General features: G+C 41.4%; 1 non-coding gene across 1 annotated transcript; it reads left to right on the forward strand.

Moving 5' to 3' along the window:
- Positions 1-13,944: 13,944 nt before the first annotated feature.
- On the forward strand, positions 13,945-14,051 carry LOC148791707 (small nucleolar RNA R71). The gene has a single exon (XR_016076850.1). It is a non-coding gene; the product is annotated as a small nucleolar RNA R71 (small nucleolar RNA).
- Positions 14,052-17,387: the final 3,336 nt, after the last annotated feature.

Consider the following 17,387-nt stretch of genomic DNA (forward strand, 5'->3'; position numbering starts at 1 on the left):
AACGTGCAAATGTTTTAAAGGGCTTGGATTTGAGTTGCTTAGTTTTCTACGTATTCCCAAATGAGGTGGGGCCTGGGGGATGACTTACACGGATGGATGCGATAATTTAGCAAGAAAGCGAATATATGCATCCAGCCTTCCACCAAACAAAGTAAAAGGGAAAGGAAAATAAAGTGGAGTAAAGGTGTATTGAGTGGATAACAAACGTGGGACAATAAGTGCTTATGATAATGGAGACAGAATATGAGTTGGATTTCCACTAATACAAAAGTTAGGTCACTTCATAATGTCAAAGGGGACATCAATTATATGCAAACGTAAGAGTACAAAGTATCATGGTTTGGACGTTGGATGAATGGTGTTATATAATTTTGCATGACTTTGCTTGCGCTAGACCAGAGTGGCTACTTTTCAATAAAACGGGTTGTCAGAGCAACTCAAACTCTGCATGATTATGCCTGGATTATTACTGACAGGAGGATTATTGCTTTCCGTAAACTGATCAACAGCCCTTGGTGGGACATACCCTTGAGGATTTCAGTGAATCTAAATGCATCAAGTGATCACAGTTCTGGTTTTGTTCGAGAAGGGGTTTTCTATATATATATACGCTAGTGGAATAATGCGATGCATGGTTAAGCGAAAGCGAAATGATAAAAATAAATAAGAGTATATAATTGTTTTATATTTTAATTTTTTAGATAATTAATAATTATTTATATTTTATATATTATTTTTAATAAATCTTTTATAATAAAAAACAATAATAATTAATTTCAATTAGGGTTGTTCATCAAACCGATGAAACCAATCAATCCAACTTAGATTGATTCGAGTAAGTCAGTTTTTAGTATTTTCGATTGGCTTTGTTTTAGCAATTTCCCAATCCGATTAAGTTGGGTTAGTTTCGGTTTGTTCATTTGTAAACCGACCAAAACCGAATCGGCTTGAATAGAGATATTTTATATTTTAAATATAATTTTTATATAGGAAAGTGGGAAATTTCACATATTTCTTAGTTTAAAATGTTTTATATTGTAAATTTTTTAATTTAAATTTAATTGTTTAAGTTTAAATCTTTTGAACCAATCGATCGATCAAAAAATTAGCCCAAATTGATACAATGTGATGTAGGCGCTTTAGGTAGTCCAATGGCACGCCGACACGTGGCCGAGGGCAAAGCCAATTAGCGCATCCGACGGGGTGGAGGTCAGTGCTCAATGCGGGACCAATGGCACGACCACACACGGCGACCTCGGATGACCGCATGCCCAGGGCTGGATCGCATCCGGGCTGTCCGGACCCATTCACTTCCAAGTGACCTCAAGTATAAATAAGGCATGACTCCCCCAAGGTAAGGGGGTTGGATCTGGAACTCTGGGCTAGACACTCATCTCTCTAAGCTCTCTAGTTTACTAGCGACCTCGTCTGAACTCCTCAGACCTTATCCACCCTTTTTGTTATGCCCTCACTAACTTGACTGTTAGAGTCCCTGCCTCGGGTTAGCACCTGGGGCCTCTGACGTCCCCTTCTCTATACGTTCTCGGCCTCGGTCGGCCTCAGACACTCGCAAGCACTCGACCTCAGCCACACAACGGACCTCAAACTCAACTGGTCCTTGACTTTAGCAGCCCTCAGATCCTTCCACCAGCCAGCTCGTCTAGGAAGCAAATTTACAGTGTTGTCCTTGTCGAGCAGTGTTTGATCATTATGGGTTGAGAGGTTAAGTGTAAGACCATTGAGGGTAATACCTGATGGGCTAATCTTACATTTGCCCACAATCCTTGGGTTTTTATAAGGTGGCTTGACCCAAGGACCATTTAGTGTAAATGTTGTGCCCGTTAAGAGCCCATGGTGATGGACTCAGGGGTTCACTGTCTCCTACAGTGAATTCAGCCAGGCCTTGTAACAGAGGCTGGGCTGAACCCATGTGGCTAAAGTGTAGATCAATGTTTGGGTCTCACGCCATATAAGGATAGCCAACTGGGAAGCAGATTAAGAGGTTAAGTGAGCACATAGACTTAATGAGCCTAAAGCCCAATTCGAACTGGCTTAATAAGATTAATTAAATGGGGGCGGTTCTGGGATTTGGATCAGCAGATAGGATAAGGGCTTATCCCAATCCACTTAAAGAGCCCAGATCCAAATAAAGATTTGCATCAGGAAACTCCTAATTTGATTAGGAATGTTGATCTTTATCTACAGATAAGATAAGGGATTATCCTTATCTCTTAAAGAGAGTCCAGATCCAAATATAAGATTTGGATTAGGAAACTCCTAATAGGATTGGGAGAGCCTCTCTTTAAGGCTATAAATAAGAGAGTAGGCCGGACCTCCAAGCATACTCACAGTCTGCTGAGTTACAAAGAGAGACAACACAGTTTGACTACACTTGTCTTCTGCTCTTTTTCTTTCCTGCTCTTGCCGCCCTACCCAGTTCGATCTCCACCAGTGGGAGTGATCAAGAACGGTTCTTGATATTGCCTTTTGCTAGTAGAGGCAATCTAAAGTTGTGCTCACCAGCCCTCCACTATATTCTTGCTGAAGAATTCGATTCTTGCTGAAGAGCCATCCTGCTGATTCTGCTTCACTTCACACCGTGTCATATTCGGTGAAAGCAGTCTTTGGTCTTCTCCTTGGGCGTGAACACCTTTGTTGGGGGTTAGTGTTACTCCGTATCAGGTATATCCCTCTCCTCCCTTTTGGTTTCAGATACTGGTCCGGTTTTGTTTCAAGATTGATCATTGAAAATGCAGTTTTCTAAAATAGGGAATGTGATTCCCACATGGGAGAGAGAAATTTTTGAAATTTCGCCCAACCTTCGTGCAGGGTTCGGCCATCCATATGATGGATCTCTCATCCCTTCAAGACCTTTGAGAATTCCTCGAAGACCGATGGGCCAAAAGGAATCAGGAAGCATCCGCACCCGCCAACCCAGGGAGCAAGGTCAACCCATCCCGCTTCCAAGGAGACCTGGACGAGGCCAAGGTGCCCATCGGCCAAAAGATTGCCGACCTATAGGCAACTCGGCATGGTGAAAGACAAAATTCAGCAAGTAAAGGAGAGTAAACCATTAATCTAAAACCATCCCTTTTAAGCTAGTCCTAAGTTCTGGTTCAAGTAAATAGGGTAAATATTTTACCAAGCAATTCAATTGGTAGGACGGAGCATAAAATGCACCTACCAACCAAGCAATTCAATTGGTAGGACAAAGCATAAAATGCACCTACTGACCAAGTAATCCTAACAGTGGGATGGAGCATAAAAAGCACCCACTAACTAAGTCCTAAAAATGAGATGGAGCATAAAATGCACTCATTCCCGATAAAAAGAGCAAAAACTTGATAGCTATGATTATAACCCTAGCAAGTGCACTAGTTATCAAGTAGTATAAAGATATCGTTCCCACGAGAATTTAACAAAATAAGTATTAGAACTACAACATTTCTTAATTATTTGGACAACCGAAATTCATATCCAACAATAAAAACTACTAAAAATTAAAAATAGAAAAATAAAATAAAAGCAAGGATGATCAATAGCTGAATATGCACGATTAACTGAAATCACTAGGACCATTGGTCCGCCTAACCATTCCAATGAATATTAATGGATGAGATTAACCAAGATAATTTATCATTTCCATAAGCTGAAGTTTTTCCAAATTTATTTAATATTCTTTCCCAAGATATATCAAATCTATTTTTATCAAGTAACCCTTTGATCTCTCGACTAGAGTTCTCAAGATAGAAATGCATTAAGTTCAAAGAAAAACTTATACATTTAGATGAATCATGTATATATATCCCTATATACCATTCAATTCACACCATGAATTATTCAGTCCATTATATGAATTCCTCTCCCGATTCATTCACATAAACTCAATCAATTAAGAGGTGGCCAAACTCCTAATCGCATTATGCATAATAACTCATAGACTAAATAAAAATAACAATTTTGGATAAATCAAAATAGAAATCAATTCATTGTCATGGTTAGGCTTTCCACAGCCCTAGCTACAAATAGATTAATTCATGATAGAGGAAACAAGACAAAAAGAGGAAAGAAAGAACTCATGATGTCGCCCTTGGAGCTGAGATCTTGTCTTCTCCTTGCCACCACCTCCTTCTTAAAGCCTTCTTGCCTTGTTGATATCCTTCGTGAAGCTTTCTTGATTGTCTTCTTGATTGCTTTAGAGAGAGCTTCAATGCCCCAGGTGCTGGTCCGCCCAACCCTTTATATAGTTTTAGGGGGAGGGGCTGTTACAACTACTTAGGGTTATCTCAAGAATGGATAATTCAGGTTAGTTCTAAATTAATCCTATCATATCTTATCTCTTATCTAGTGATCTCAATCTTTTATCTTTCTAAAATTATAATTAAAATTTAAATCTGATAGGACTCTTTATTCTCGAATTCGAGTTGGGCTTCTTTAATAAATTAGGCTGCTACAAGGCTTTTATGTGAATTGGGCTTCAGCTGTGAACTGGGCTTTACTACGAATTTTCTTCGACTTCGGGCCTGATTTTGAACTCGATGCAGATCGAATCAGTCAAAACCCAAAACATGAAAGTTGTGGCGTTCTCCCTTATCTTTCTGGTGCATCTTGAATCATACCAATCGGAGTTTGGATTTGAGAGTTATGCCCAAATTACTGAACGGTGCCGAAACTATGCAAAATCATCCGATTAGCCTTGTTTGCCTCTTGTCACCTTATTGCTTGCCCTGAATCGAAATACAAGAGTAATGAGTCCAATTAAGTGTTAATTAAGTGTAAAAGAATGAATATTTAGGGATAAAAATATAATAATTTTTATTCACATCAAATCCCCCCACACTGAAACTTTGCCCGTCCTCGGGCAAGACAAAATTCAAGCAAAAATAAAACAAGAACAAACTAACTATCCTACCGATTTTTAAACTCAACTCTCCTTCATTTTTTTCCACAAATATCCTAGGTCGGTTATTGTAAACTATTAAGTTAATACAACCAAGTTATACTCAACTCATCCATCAGTCAACCCCTTCTTTACTATTACAAACCAGATAGTAAACTAGGGAAAACATTTTTACTTGCTCTCTTTTTTTTCTTTTTTTTTTCTCTCCTTGGTGGAAATGAGTGCATTTTATGCTCCATCTCACTTTTAGGACTTAGTCAGTGGGTGCATTTTATGCTCCATCCCACTGTTAGGATTACTTGGTCAGTAGGTGCATTTTATGCTCCGTCCTACCAATTGAATTGCTTGGTTGGTAGGTGCATTTTATGCTCCGTCCTACCAATTGAATTGCTTGGTATAATATTTACCCTATTTACTTAAACCTGAATTTAGGACTAGCTTAAAAGGGATGGCTTCAGATGAATGGTGTACTCCCTGATCATATTTCTGAAAGAATGGTAAGATCCATCCAATGGACGCAATAAAGGTTGCGGAATGGGTGGGCGAATTTCAAAAATTTCCTACCTTCTCCCAACTGGGAATCATATTCCCTAAATTTAGAATATAATATTCAAGGATCCTACTTGAACCATAATCAAACCAGATCTGCACCCAAAATTAAATGGGAGGAATATACCTGATCCAGAGAAGCAGTATCTCCCAAAGTTGGTGTTCACGCCCAAAGAATGCACCAAGATCCGTTCCTGCTGAAGATGATACAGCTGTGGATGGAACAAAACCAGCAGGGTGCGTCCTACACACTGGATCCTTCACAAGAATCCTCTGGAAGTACTAAACACTGAATCCTTTTCAGTCTTTCTTGCAAGACTGATGTCAAGAACAGATTTCTTGACTTTCCTTTTCTGCAAAGATCTAATCTTGCAATGATAGATGGCGGCGGCAGGAGGAGATCTCCAAAAACGAAAAAGGCTGAACTGCTTTTCTCTTTTTCTGGAGAGTATGAAATCTGATCTCTATTCGCAGGAACCTTTCTTGCGATTTTCCTTTTCTCTCCTTCTTGGTTAGTTTTTCTCCCCCTTTCTTCTTGATTAAGAAACCTCCTTATTAGGAGTTATCCCAATCCAAATCAGTATTTGGATAGGGGATAATCTTAATCCTTTCTGCAGATAGAGTTAGCTTACTCCTGATCTTATCAGGAGGTTACCAGATTCAAATCTAACTTGAATTTGGTCTCTAAGAGTGGATAAGGCTAAAGGGCCAATCCTTTTACTAATTTCAATCTCAAATTCGCCCCATGGATGGGTGATCATATCAGCCCACCTCAAAATGGGCTTTTGGCCCATTAAGTGTTCAGTGTCTAATTACTTTCCAATCTGCTGCCCAGTTAGGCTTCTTTGTATGGCGTGGGACCCAAGCATTGATCTATACACCAGCCACATGGGTTCGGCCCAGCCTTTAATACAAGGCCCAGCCGAATTCACTGAAAAAACTCAATGAACCCCTTGAGTCCATCATATGGACCCTATGGGCCCAACACTTACATTAAGTGGTCCCTGGGCCAAGCCATCTTATAAAAACCCAGGGACTGTGGGCAGGTGCAAGATTAGCCCATCAGGTATTATCCTAAATGGTCTTACACTTAACCTCTCAGCCCTTAATGATCAAGCACTGCCCGACAAGAGAGGACCTCTCCCTCAGCTGCAAGGAACAGTGCCGCACTTCCCTCTCACATGGATCCCGGGAATTAAAACCATTTGCAAACATTTTGAAACCGTACATATAAATATAAGTATATTAATTTTGCAAAACAAAATTCCAACGATTGAAATCAACTGCCGGCAGTTTGGTTTCCATCAGAGAGAGTGCATTCCCGATCATTACCCTTTGTCTGACAAAGTGGCTGATTCTGTCACTATGACCACCCACTCAGATGAATTCTCAAACTGCCCCAACATACCCAGGTTTTGATCCCCGCTAAGGATCTCACTGATTGGTATATCAAAGACAGCCTGATCCGACACCTAGTGAAGTGTCATAATCGAGTCCAGGGGTCAGGTGTAACTTTCCAGTTTTGCCCATCTATCTCCAAGGTCCAGGGCAAGACTAGAAATCTGGTCCGGTTCAAGGATTCAAGCAATCCCATACTGCATGTGCCTCGGGTCTTACCCTGGTGGCTGAGACAGGCCATCCCAACACTTGGTGGCACACCAGCATCAACCTTGGCAGGATAAATCTCTCCAGACTTATCCAACGGCTGTGAACACTTAAAACTAACACGAATCTCTATAAATGTCCAGTTTTAGGGTTTTACACAGAATAAAACCAAACAACATGAATCAAACATGCACTTTATTTATTTCCACTAAATAACAAATGTACATCAAATCAGATTGAAGCTAAGGGCATACATAAACTGTCTAACAGCTCCCACTTGCACTTAGGACCAATCTGGTACAAGCCGGAGTCCCATACTTTCCACGTGTTTCTCAAACACCTTCTGTGTCAGTGGCTTAGTCAATGGGTCTGCCACATTGTCCGCTGATGCTACTTTCTGAATTAGGACGTCCCCTCTACCAACAATCTCCCGCAGTACATGGTACTTTCTCTCGATGTGCTTTGACTTCGAGTGAGCCCGAGGCCCTTTAGCCTGGGCGATCGCTCTATTGTTGTCACACAACAACGGGATGGGTGATGTGCTGGATGGAATCACTCCCAATTCGTGTATGAACTTCTTCATCCACACGGCTTCCTTGGCAGCTTCACTTGCGGCAATGTACTCGGCCTCGGTTGTGGAGTCTGCAGTGGACCCCTGTTTGCTGCTTTTCCAGCAAACAGCACACGATCCTATCATGAAAACATACCCAGATGTAGACTTTCTATCATCCGGATCCGACTGGAAATCGGCATCAGTATACCCTAGAACTTGCAGTGAACTACCATCGAATACTAGACAAAACTCTTTTGTCCTTCGAAGGTATTTGAGTATGTTCTTCACAGCAGTCCAATGCTCCTGCCCTGGGTTTGCCTGGAATCTGCTTACCACACTCACCGCCTGAGCTATGTCCGGGCGAGTGAACAGCATGGCATACACGATGCTCCCTACGGCTGAGGCATAGGGAACGTCTCTCATGCTCTCAATCTCCTCAGAAGTCTTGGGAGACATCTTCTTGGAGAGAGTGACTCCGTGCCTGAAAGGAACGTTTCCTTTCTTGGAGTTTTCCATGCTGTATCTTTTGACAATTTTGTCAATATAAGCAGCCTGGGATAATCCAATTATCCGCTTCGATCTATCTCTATAGAGTCGAAGACCCAGTATGTATGAAGCTTCTCCAAGATCTTTCATGGAGAACTGCTGTGATAGCCATACCTTGACCGAAGTCAACATTCCTACATCATTCCCAATGAGTAGGATATCGTCCACGTACAAGACCAAAAAGGTGATCTTATCCCCACTGGATTTCTTGTAAACACAGGGCTCATCCGGATTCTGCTCAAAGTCAAACGTTTTGACTACAGAATCAAAACGGATGTTCCAACTCCTAGAAGCCTGCTTAAGTCCATATATGGATCTATTAAGTTTACATACCATGTGTTCCTGACCAGCAGCAATGAAGCCTTGCGGCTGCTGCATGTAGATATCTTCACTAAGATCTCCATTCAGGAACGCTGTTTTGACATCCATTTGCCAAATCTCGTAGTCATGGTACGCTGCTACAGCTAGCAGGATCCTAATGGATTTAAGCATGGCCACGGGCGAAAAGGTTTCCTCATAGTCGATGCCTTCTTTCTGAGTATACCCTTTCGCCACCAAACGAGCTTTAAAGGTCTCAATCCTGCCATCGGGGCCCTTCTTCCTCTTGTAGATCCATTTGCAACCAATTGCTTTTACCTCGGAGGGCGGATCCACTAGAGTCCAGACTCCATTGGTCTCCATTGAGTCCATCTCAGCTCTCATGGCCTCCACCCACTTCTGGGAGTCTATGTCTAACATAGCTTCCGCGTAAGTCACGGGATCCTCTTCACTAGTCAAGGCTTCCACCAGGTAACTATCCTGGTCATAGCCATATCGGACTGGTGGTCTAGATACCCGGGTGGTTCTTCTAGGTTGGTCATTATCTGGATTTTGTGGGACATCTCCCACTGCTCCTGAGCTCTCCTCATCAAGAACTATTTCCTGACGATGAGTGTCTAGGATGTAATCGGATTCTAAGAATCGGGCGTTTCGACTGTAGAACACTTTCTGCTCACTTGGGTCATAGAATAGATAACCCATCGAATCCTTTGGGTAGCCTATAAACAGGCAACGGCTAGTTTTAGATTCCAACTTGTCCGCACTTGTTCTTTTAACGTGTGCAGGACAACCCCAAATCTTCAAGTGTCTTACACTTGGCTTCCTTCCGGTCCAAAGTTCATATGGAGTTTTCGGAACTGATTTGGTTGGAACCCGATTCAGCACGTAGATAGCAGTCTCTAATGCGTATCCCCAAAAGGACGTGGGTAATTGTGAGTGTACGAGAAGCGACTGGACCATGTCCAACAAGGTCCTATTCCTCCTCTCTGAAACACCGTTGAGTTGAGGTGTAGCAGGAGGAGCTAGTTGTGACACTATCCCATTGTCCCTTAAGTAGTCCCTGAATTCGTCAGAGAGATACTCGCCACCTCGATCTGATCGAAGGGCCTTAATTTCTCTCCCTAACTGTTTCTCGACTTCCTGTCTGAACTCTTTGAACTTTTCAAATGATTCAGACTTATGTCTCATTAGGTACACGTAACCATATCGTGAAAAATCATCTGTAAAGGTGATGAAATACACGTGTTGATTCTGTGTCCTAACACTCAGGGGACCACATACATCGGTATGTATTAGGTCAAGTGTGCCTTCAAATCTTTCAGGCTTACCGTCAAATGGCTGCTTAGACATTTTACCTTGAAGGCAAGGTTCACAAGTGGGAAGATTTTCTACGATTAGAAAATCCAAAGGACCATCCTTTACCAGCCTTGTGATTCGGTCAATACCGATATGGCCAAGTCGGTAATGCCAGAGGCACGTGGGACTTACTGTATCACGATTCCTTTTCTTGGGATTTTCAACCGATGTAGTTTCGATTAAGTTAGTTTCCAGAGAAGGATGTAGAACATAGAGACCGCTCTCTAGTTCCCCGCATGCGATGAATTTATTATTCCGTTTAACAGTAATCATATTACTAAAATAAACAGTATATCCATCAGCACACAGTTGGTGTTCACGCCCAAAGAATGCACCAAGATCCGTTCCTGCTGAAGATGACACAGCTGTGGATGGAACAAAACCAGCAGGGTGCGTCCTACACACTGGATCCTTCACAAGAATCCTCTGGAAGTACTAAACACTGAATCATTTTCAGTCTTTCTTGCAAGACTGATGTCAAGAACAGATTTCTTGACTTTCCTTTTCTGCAAAGATCTAATCTTGCAATGGTAGATGGCGGCGGCAGGAGGAGATCTCCAAAAACGAAAAAGGCTGAACTACTTTTCTCTTTTTCTGGAGAGTATGAAATCTGATCTCTATTTGTAGGAACCTTTCTTGCGATTTTCCTTTTCTCTCCTTCTTGGTTAGTTTTTCTCCCCCTTTCTTCTTGATTAAGAAACCTCCTTATTAGGAGTTATCCCAATCCAAATCAGTATTTGGATAGGGGATAATCTTAATCCTTTCTACAGATAGAATTAGCTTACTCCTGATCTTATCAGGAGGTTACCAGATTCAAATCTAACTTGAATTTGGTCTCTAAGAGTGGATAAGGCTAAAGGCCCAATCCTTTTACTAACTTCAATCTCAAATTCGCCCCATGGATGGGTGATCATATCAGCCCACCTCGAAATGGGCTTTTGGCCCATTAAGTGTTCAGTGTCTAATTACTTTCCAATCTGCTGCCCAGTTGGGCTTCTTTGTATGGCGTGGGACCCAAGCATTGATCTACACACCAGCCACATGGGTTCGGCCCAGCCTTTAATACAAGGCCCAGCTGAATTCACTGAAAAAACTCAATGAACCCCTTGAGTCCATCATATGGACCCTATGGGCCCAACACACATTAAGTAGTCCCTGGGCCAAGCCATCTTATAAAAACCCAGGGACTGTGGGCAGGTGCAAGATTAGCCCATCAGGTATTATCCTAAATGGTCTTACACTTAACCTCTCAGCCCTTAATGATCAAGCACTGCCCGACAAGAGAGGACCTCTCCCTCGGCTGCAAGGAACAGTGTCGCACTTCCCTCTCACATGGATCCCGGGAATTAAAACCATTTGCAAACATTTTGAAACCGTACATATAAATATAAGTATATTAATTTTGCAAAACAAAATTCCAACGATTGAAATCAACTGCCGGCAGTTTGGTTTCCATCAGAGAGAGTGCATTCCCGATCATTACCCTTTGTCCGACAAAGTGGCTGATTCTGTCACTATGACCACCCACTCAGATGAATTCTCAAACTGCCCCAACATACCCAGGTTTTGATCCCCGCTAAGGATCTCACTGATTGGTATATCAAAGACAGCCTGATCCGACACCTAGTGAAGTGTCATAATCGAGTCCAGGGGTCAGGTGTAACTTTCCAGTTTTGCCCATCTATCTCCAAGGTCCAGGGCAAGACTGGAAATCTGGTCCGGTTCAAGGATTCAAGCAATCTCATACTGCATGTGCCTCGGGTCTTACCCTGGTGGCTGAGACAGGCCATCCCAACACTTGGTGGCACACCAGCATCAGCCTTGGCAGGATAAATCTCCCCAGACTTATCCAACGGCTGTGAACACTTAAAACTAACATGAATCTCTATAAATGTCCAGTTTTAGGGTTTTACACAGAATTAAACCAAACAACATGAATCAAACATGCACTTTATTTATTTCCACTAAATAACAAAAGTACATCAAATCAGATTGAAGCTATGGGCATACATAAACTGTCTAACAATTTCTTTACTCAGTTCACAAGAATTTTCCCAGAATATTGTTTTAATTGATTTCAAAAGAGTTGAGTTTTTTTTTATCTAGAAAAACATGACCTAAATCAAATTTTAAAACACAACCTAAATTATAACCTAAATCCTAAATCCCCTCCCTCACACTTAAAACTTACATTGTCCCCAATGTGAGGTTAAATGCAAAGAAAGGGCAGAAAAACTAAACTAGAAATGTAAACAAAAAGAAAAAGGAAAAACAAACTTCCCTATTTTTAATAATCATGAATCGGATCCTCTAACTCTCGTGGTTGCAGCTTTCGGTGTGCTCCCTTTTCATCCATCATGGGCGGGTTCAAATCTGGAATAGGGGCCTGTAAAACAGAGGGTAACAGTCTCTCATTAGAAATCGGCAACATAATATAATGAGCATTACCATGTCTTGACTTGAACCCTTCTTGACCGGCCTCCAAATAGTTCAAAACCTCCTTAATTTCTTCATCCAAGACCAGTACATTTTTACAAGAATTAGGAATGCAGCTTTCTAAAGGATCATCTAATTTAGATGCATTAATTTCAGTTGCCCAAACATCAATACAATCAATTGCATAAATTTCATGTTCAATTGTGTTGGGATATTTCATGGTTTTAAATACATTAAACACCACTTCTTCACCATTGATTCTAAGGGTAAGTAGACCTTTTTGCACATCAATTAAAGCATTACCAGTAGCAAGAAAAGGTCTCCCTAAAATCAAAGGCATTGTCCTATCTTCCTCCATATCCAACACAATGAAATCAACAGGAATAATAAAATGCCCACTATGACTAAAACATCTTCTACTATTCCCCTAGGATATTTAATGCTTTTATCAACTAATTACAAGGTAATAGTAGTAGGTGTTAGTTCATGCAATCCAAGTTTTTCAAAAATTGAATATGGCATTAGATTTATATTGGCACCTAAATCGCATAAAGTTTTCTCAAACTCAGTATCTCTTATGGTGCAAGGAATAGAAAAACTCCCTGGATCCTTAAGCTTTGGGGCAATTTATTTTGGAGAATGGCTGAGCACTCTTCGTTTAATTTCACCATCTCGCATTCCTCCCATTTCCTTTTATTCAACATCACCTCTTTCAAAAATTTGGCATATTTTGGCATCTGTGACAATACATCAAAAAGAGGAATGCTAATATGTATTTTTCTAAACACCTCTAAAAATTTTTCAAATTATTTATCTAAGTAAGCTTTCAAAACTCTTCCAGGGTAGGGGAGAGGAAGTTTAATAGCATCTAAATTCAGTTTAGGTGTACTCCCTTCAGTCTCCCTTTGTGGATCGGCCACTTCAGCTCTCTGGTCATCATTTTGGGGCTCGCCAACAGTCTTCCCACTTCTTAAAGCAATGGCATTCACTTGCTCCCTTGGATTATTCTCTATATTGCTGGGAAATCGTCCCTCTTTTCTTTCTGACAATATATTCACAATCTGCCCCACTTGGACTTCTAAGTTCTTCAGAATCTTTTTTCATGTTCTTGAAATTTTGTTTCAGCAACATTAATGAACTTAGAAATCATTTCTTCTAAATTACCCTTCTTTTCTTGTGGGGGCGGCTGTTGAAATCCCATGGGTGCTTTTTGTTGATTGTTGTTCCATGAAAAATTCGGATGACTCCTCCACTTTGGGTTGTATGTGTTCGAATAGGGGTTGAAATCGGCCTTCCACCATGAGAAATAAAGTTAGCACTTTTATGTGGAGCAAAAGGATTACCTAACAGACAGTCAGAATTAATATGTCCTAATTGACCACAGAGATCACATGGATTGCTAGACGATGCATTTATTGCTGCAACATTAAGATTATCTAATTTTTTATTCAGACTAGCAAGTTGAGCAGATAAAGGTGCAAAAGAATCGATATGGTGTACTCCCCTTCGATCAATTCGGTCATTATTCCATTGGTAGCTACTTGACACCATTTCTTCCACTAGATCATAAGCTTCCTCTGGCGTTTTCCTCATGATAGTACCTCCTGCAGCTGCATCAATAATGGAACGATTAGAGGGGGTAATACCATTATAAAGAGTTTGGATTTGACGCCAAATTGGTATCCCATGGTGAGGACATTTCCTAAGCATCTCTTTGAATCGTTCCCATGCCTCATACAAGGATTCCCTCTCTAATTAAGCAAAAGTAGTGATATCATTAATCAATTTTGTTGTTTTAGAGAGAGGAAAATACTTAGCCAAAAATTTTTGAGTCAAATTATTCCAAGTAGTGACACTTCCTGAAGGGAGTGAGTTAAGCCAATCCTTAGCTCTATCACGTAATGAGAATGGAAAAAGTCTAAGCCTAATAGCATCATCGCTAACTCCATTATGTTTAAATGTATCACATATTTCTAGAAAATTAACAATATGTGCATTAGGGTTATCACTTGGAAACCTACTAAATTGAATACTCGTCTGAATCATTTGGATAATTGCAGGCTTGATCTCGAAATTATTGGCTTGAATTGTGGGCTTGCAAATGCTAGAAGTAACCCCATCAATTGTTGGACAGTCCAAAAGGGTTCGATTTGCTTCGCCTACCATTTCTTCTATTGGTTCGCCTTCTTCAACCTCCTCTCTTTCTTTACTTTTGTTAGCTCTTTGTAGTATGCGAAGGGTTCTCTCTATCTCAGGATCGAATTCTGCTAGTTCTTCTCCTCTAGTGTGTGTCATACACTAAGCAAGAATTCGAATAAATAATGATAAAAGAAAGAAAAAAATAAAAATCCAAATTAACCAAGGTTAACAAGTTCTAATATTATTTTAGGATTAAATCCCCGACAACGACACCAAAAACTTGATAGCTATGATTATAACCCTAGCAAGTGCACTAGTTATTAAGTAGTATAAAGATATCGTTCCCACGAGGATTTAATAAAATAAGTATTAGAACTACAGCCTTCCTTAATTATTTGGACAATCGAAATTCAGATCCAACAATAAGAACTACTAAAAATTAAAAATAGAAAAAGAAAATAAAAGCAAGGATGATCAATAGTTGAATATGCAACGATTAACTGAAATCACTAGGACCATTGGTCCGCCTAACCATTCCAATGAATATTAATGGATGGGATTAACCAAGATAATTTATCATTTCCATAAGCTAAAGTTTTTCCAAACTTATTTAATATTCTTTCCCAAGATATATCAAATCTATTTCTATCAAGTAACCCTTCGATCTCTCAACTAGAGTTCTCAAGATAGAAATGCATTAAGTTCAAAGAAAAACTTATATCATCAGATGAATCATGTATATATATCTCTATAGACGCCTTCACCACCTCCATCACCTCGGAGACTCTTCCACATCACTTTAAAGCTCCCACACTAGAGACTTTCGATGGCACCTCAGACCCAGCCGAGCACCTGGAGATCTTCCGGGCACTCATGCTCCTGTACGGGTATTCCGACGCCTTGATGTGCTGAGCTTTCTAGGTGACCTTCAAGGGAGCAGCTCGCTGATGGTTCTTTGGGCTGTCGCCTTGCTCCATCAGCTCGTGGGAGTAGTTTGCCAACCTTTTCCTCGCCCATTCATCAGTAATTCATGGTGCTAAAAGAGCATCATCTCACTTATGGCCATCTGATAGAGACACAACGAAAGTCTGCAATCCTACATTGACCACTTCAAGAAAGAAAAACTCGAGGTCCGCGATCTTAACCCCACGGTCTCCATGCATGCGGCAATCCAAGGCCTCCTCCCCGGGTCGGCACTTAAGTGCTCTGTCACCAAGACATCACCCAAAACCAAGGCAAAATTTTTGAGAAAGGTGCATAAGTACATCGCCACTAACGAAGCCTTAACCGGTGAGCACCAAGGTGGAGAGGCCGACTATGACCTTGGCAACACCAAGAAGAAGAGGAAGAATGGAGATAGCCACAACAACGACGATAACAGGAAGCCGCCGGTCCTGACCTATGACCAGTACATGCTACTTAACTCCACTTGAGTGCACACCCTCATGCAAGTAGGAGAGGAGTATAGGAAGTGGCATAGGAAGAGAAAGAGGAACCCCAAGAGGGATGACTTAGAAATATACTGCATGTATCACCATGGCATCGGCCACGACACCGAAGAGTGTTATGACCTCCAAGACAAGATCGAGTCCCTCATCCGCCGCAGGTATTTGAAGCAGTACGTCGATAGCTTCCTCATCACCTCGCTCCAACATCAACAATTGTAATGTCATCATGAAGAGCTCGACCTTAGGCGTACCCTTAGCATATACGTTCTCGTCTTGATTGAGCAACCTTCCGTAGCATACAACCTTCGCCAAGTGTAGGCAGGGAGAAAGGCTTGGTTGAGGAGTGGTCTCTTTGAAAGATGAAGAAAAGCCTCCAAGGGGAGTAAAGGTCTTTCGATAAAAGGGTTTAAGAGATGAGAGGGTCATGGGAATTCAAGGGTATTAGTAACAAATGCTTGGGATCCAATGATGTCTAACGTGAGGAAGACCCCCTATTTATGAAGAAGGTCCCAAGATCCTAAAAGGTAGGAGATGAGGATATTCGCTCCGTATCAGGGAAGGGAATATTTTGTTTGTTGATGATCATTGGATGCGCTACAGGGGTATCGCCACGTGTCTCATGAAGATCTACTCAAGGATTGGCTTTCCTTATCCTTAAGGTTCCTCATTACTCACGTGTGCTACTACTTTTTTAAACAACATGACTAGTCCTACGTGGCGATGATGATGTCACCATTTGGAGGCCGGTATTTCGTCAATGCATCTTGGCGATTCTCAAAGTGCTTTGCTGTCGTGGGTTCACGTGTGTCTGGGCATACGCAGGCTTCGCCATGGGCTCGGCCTACTATCCTCTCTGATCTGTTATCCAGAGCGGGTTCGCAGGCTGTGGGTTTATCGCACATCGTGGCGGGTTTGACTTCATTGCACACTTAAGTGTGCTTGGATCTTTTGGACGAGTCTTTCTGAGGCTTATTTCGATTTGAGCATTAACTGGACTTGGTAGGCCATGGTTTTATCGCGGTTTTTCTTAACATGATGTGGGTTCACCGCGAAGATGGTGATGAACCGTAAGTTCATCGCAGCATGGGGGTTGATTGTAAGCAGCTTGTAAGTGCTTTTGTGATGTTACTCTTGGTATCTGAGTGTTCTTTGAGGGTCTAAGTGAGCTATACATACCTACATTAGCCTCCCTGCTTATCGATAAGTGGGAGCTTATCGATGAGCATATTGCCTTTTATGTCTTTGAGTTTTGCGGTGGTTTTGCCTATGTGCGTTGGATTTGGTGTTTCTGCCTACTTTTGTGGTTTTGTGTAAATCGCATATACCTTGTGTTCAAGCTTGGTAGCTCATTATGGTCTAAGGCTTAGCCCCCTGTCTTTTGGTGATTTGTTTTCTGGAAACAGTTAGTGTTGTCCATTAATTGTGTGTTCTAGCCCCCCTGACTGTTATCAGGAAGGAAATCGCCAAAAGGCAACGAGGACCGTAGTGATGAGTGAAGCCATTTGACTATCGGCCTGGGAGGTGTTTGATGACTAGG

The sequence above is a fragment of the Nelumbo nucifera genome, chromosome 5 (assembly GCF_055504915.1).
Source record: "Nelumbo nucifera cultivar China Antique chromosome 5, China Antique-T2T, whole genome shotgun sequence".
Taxonomy (NCBI): Eukaryota; Viridiplantae; Streptophyta; class Magnoliopsida; order Proteales; family Nelumbonaceae; genus Nelumbo; species Nelumbo nucifera.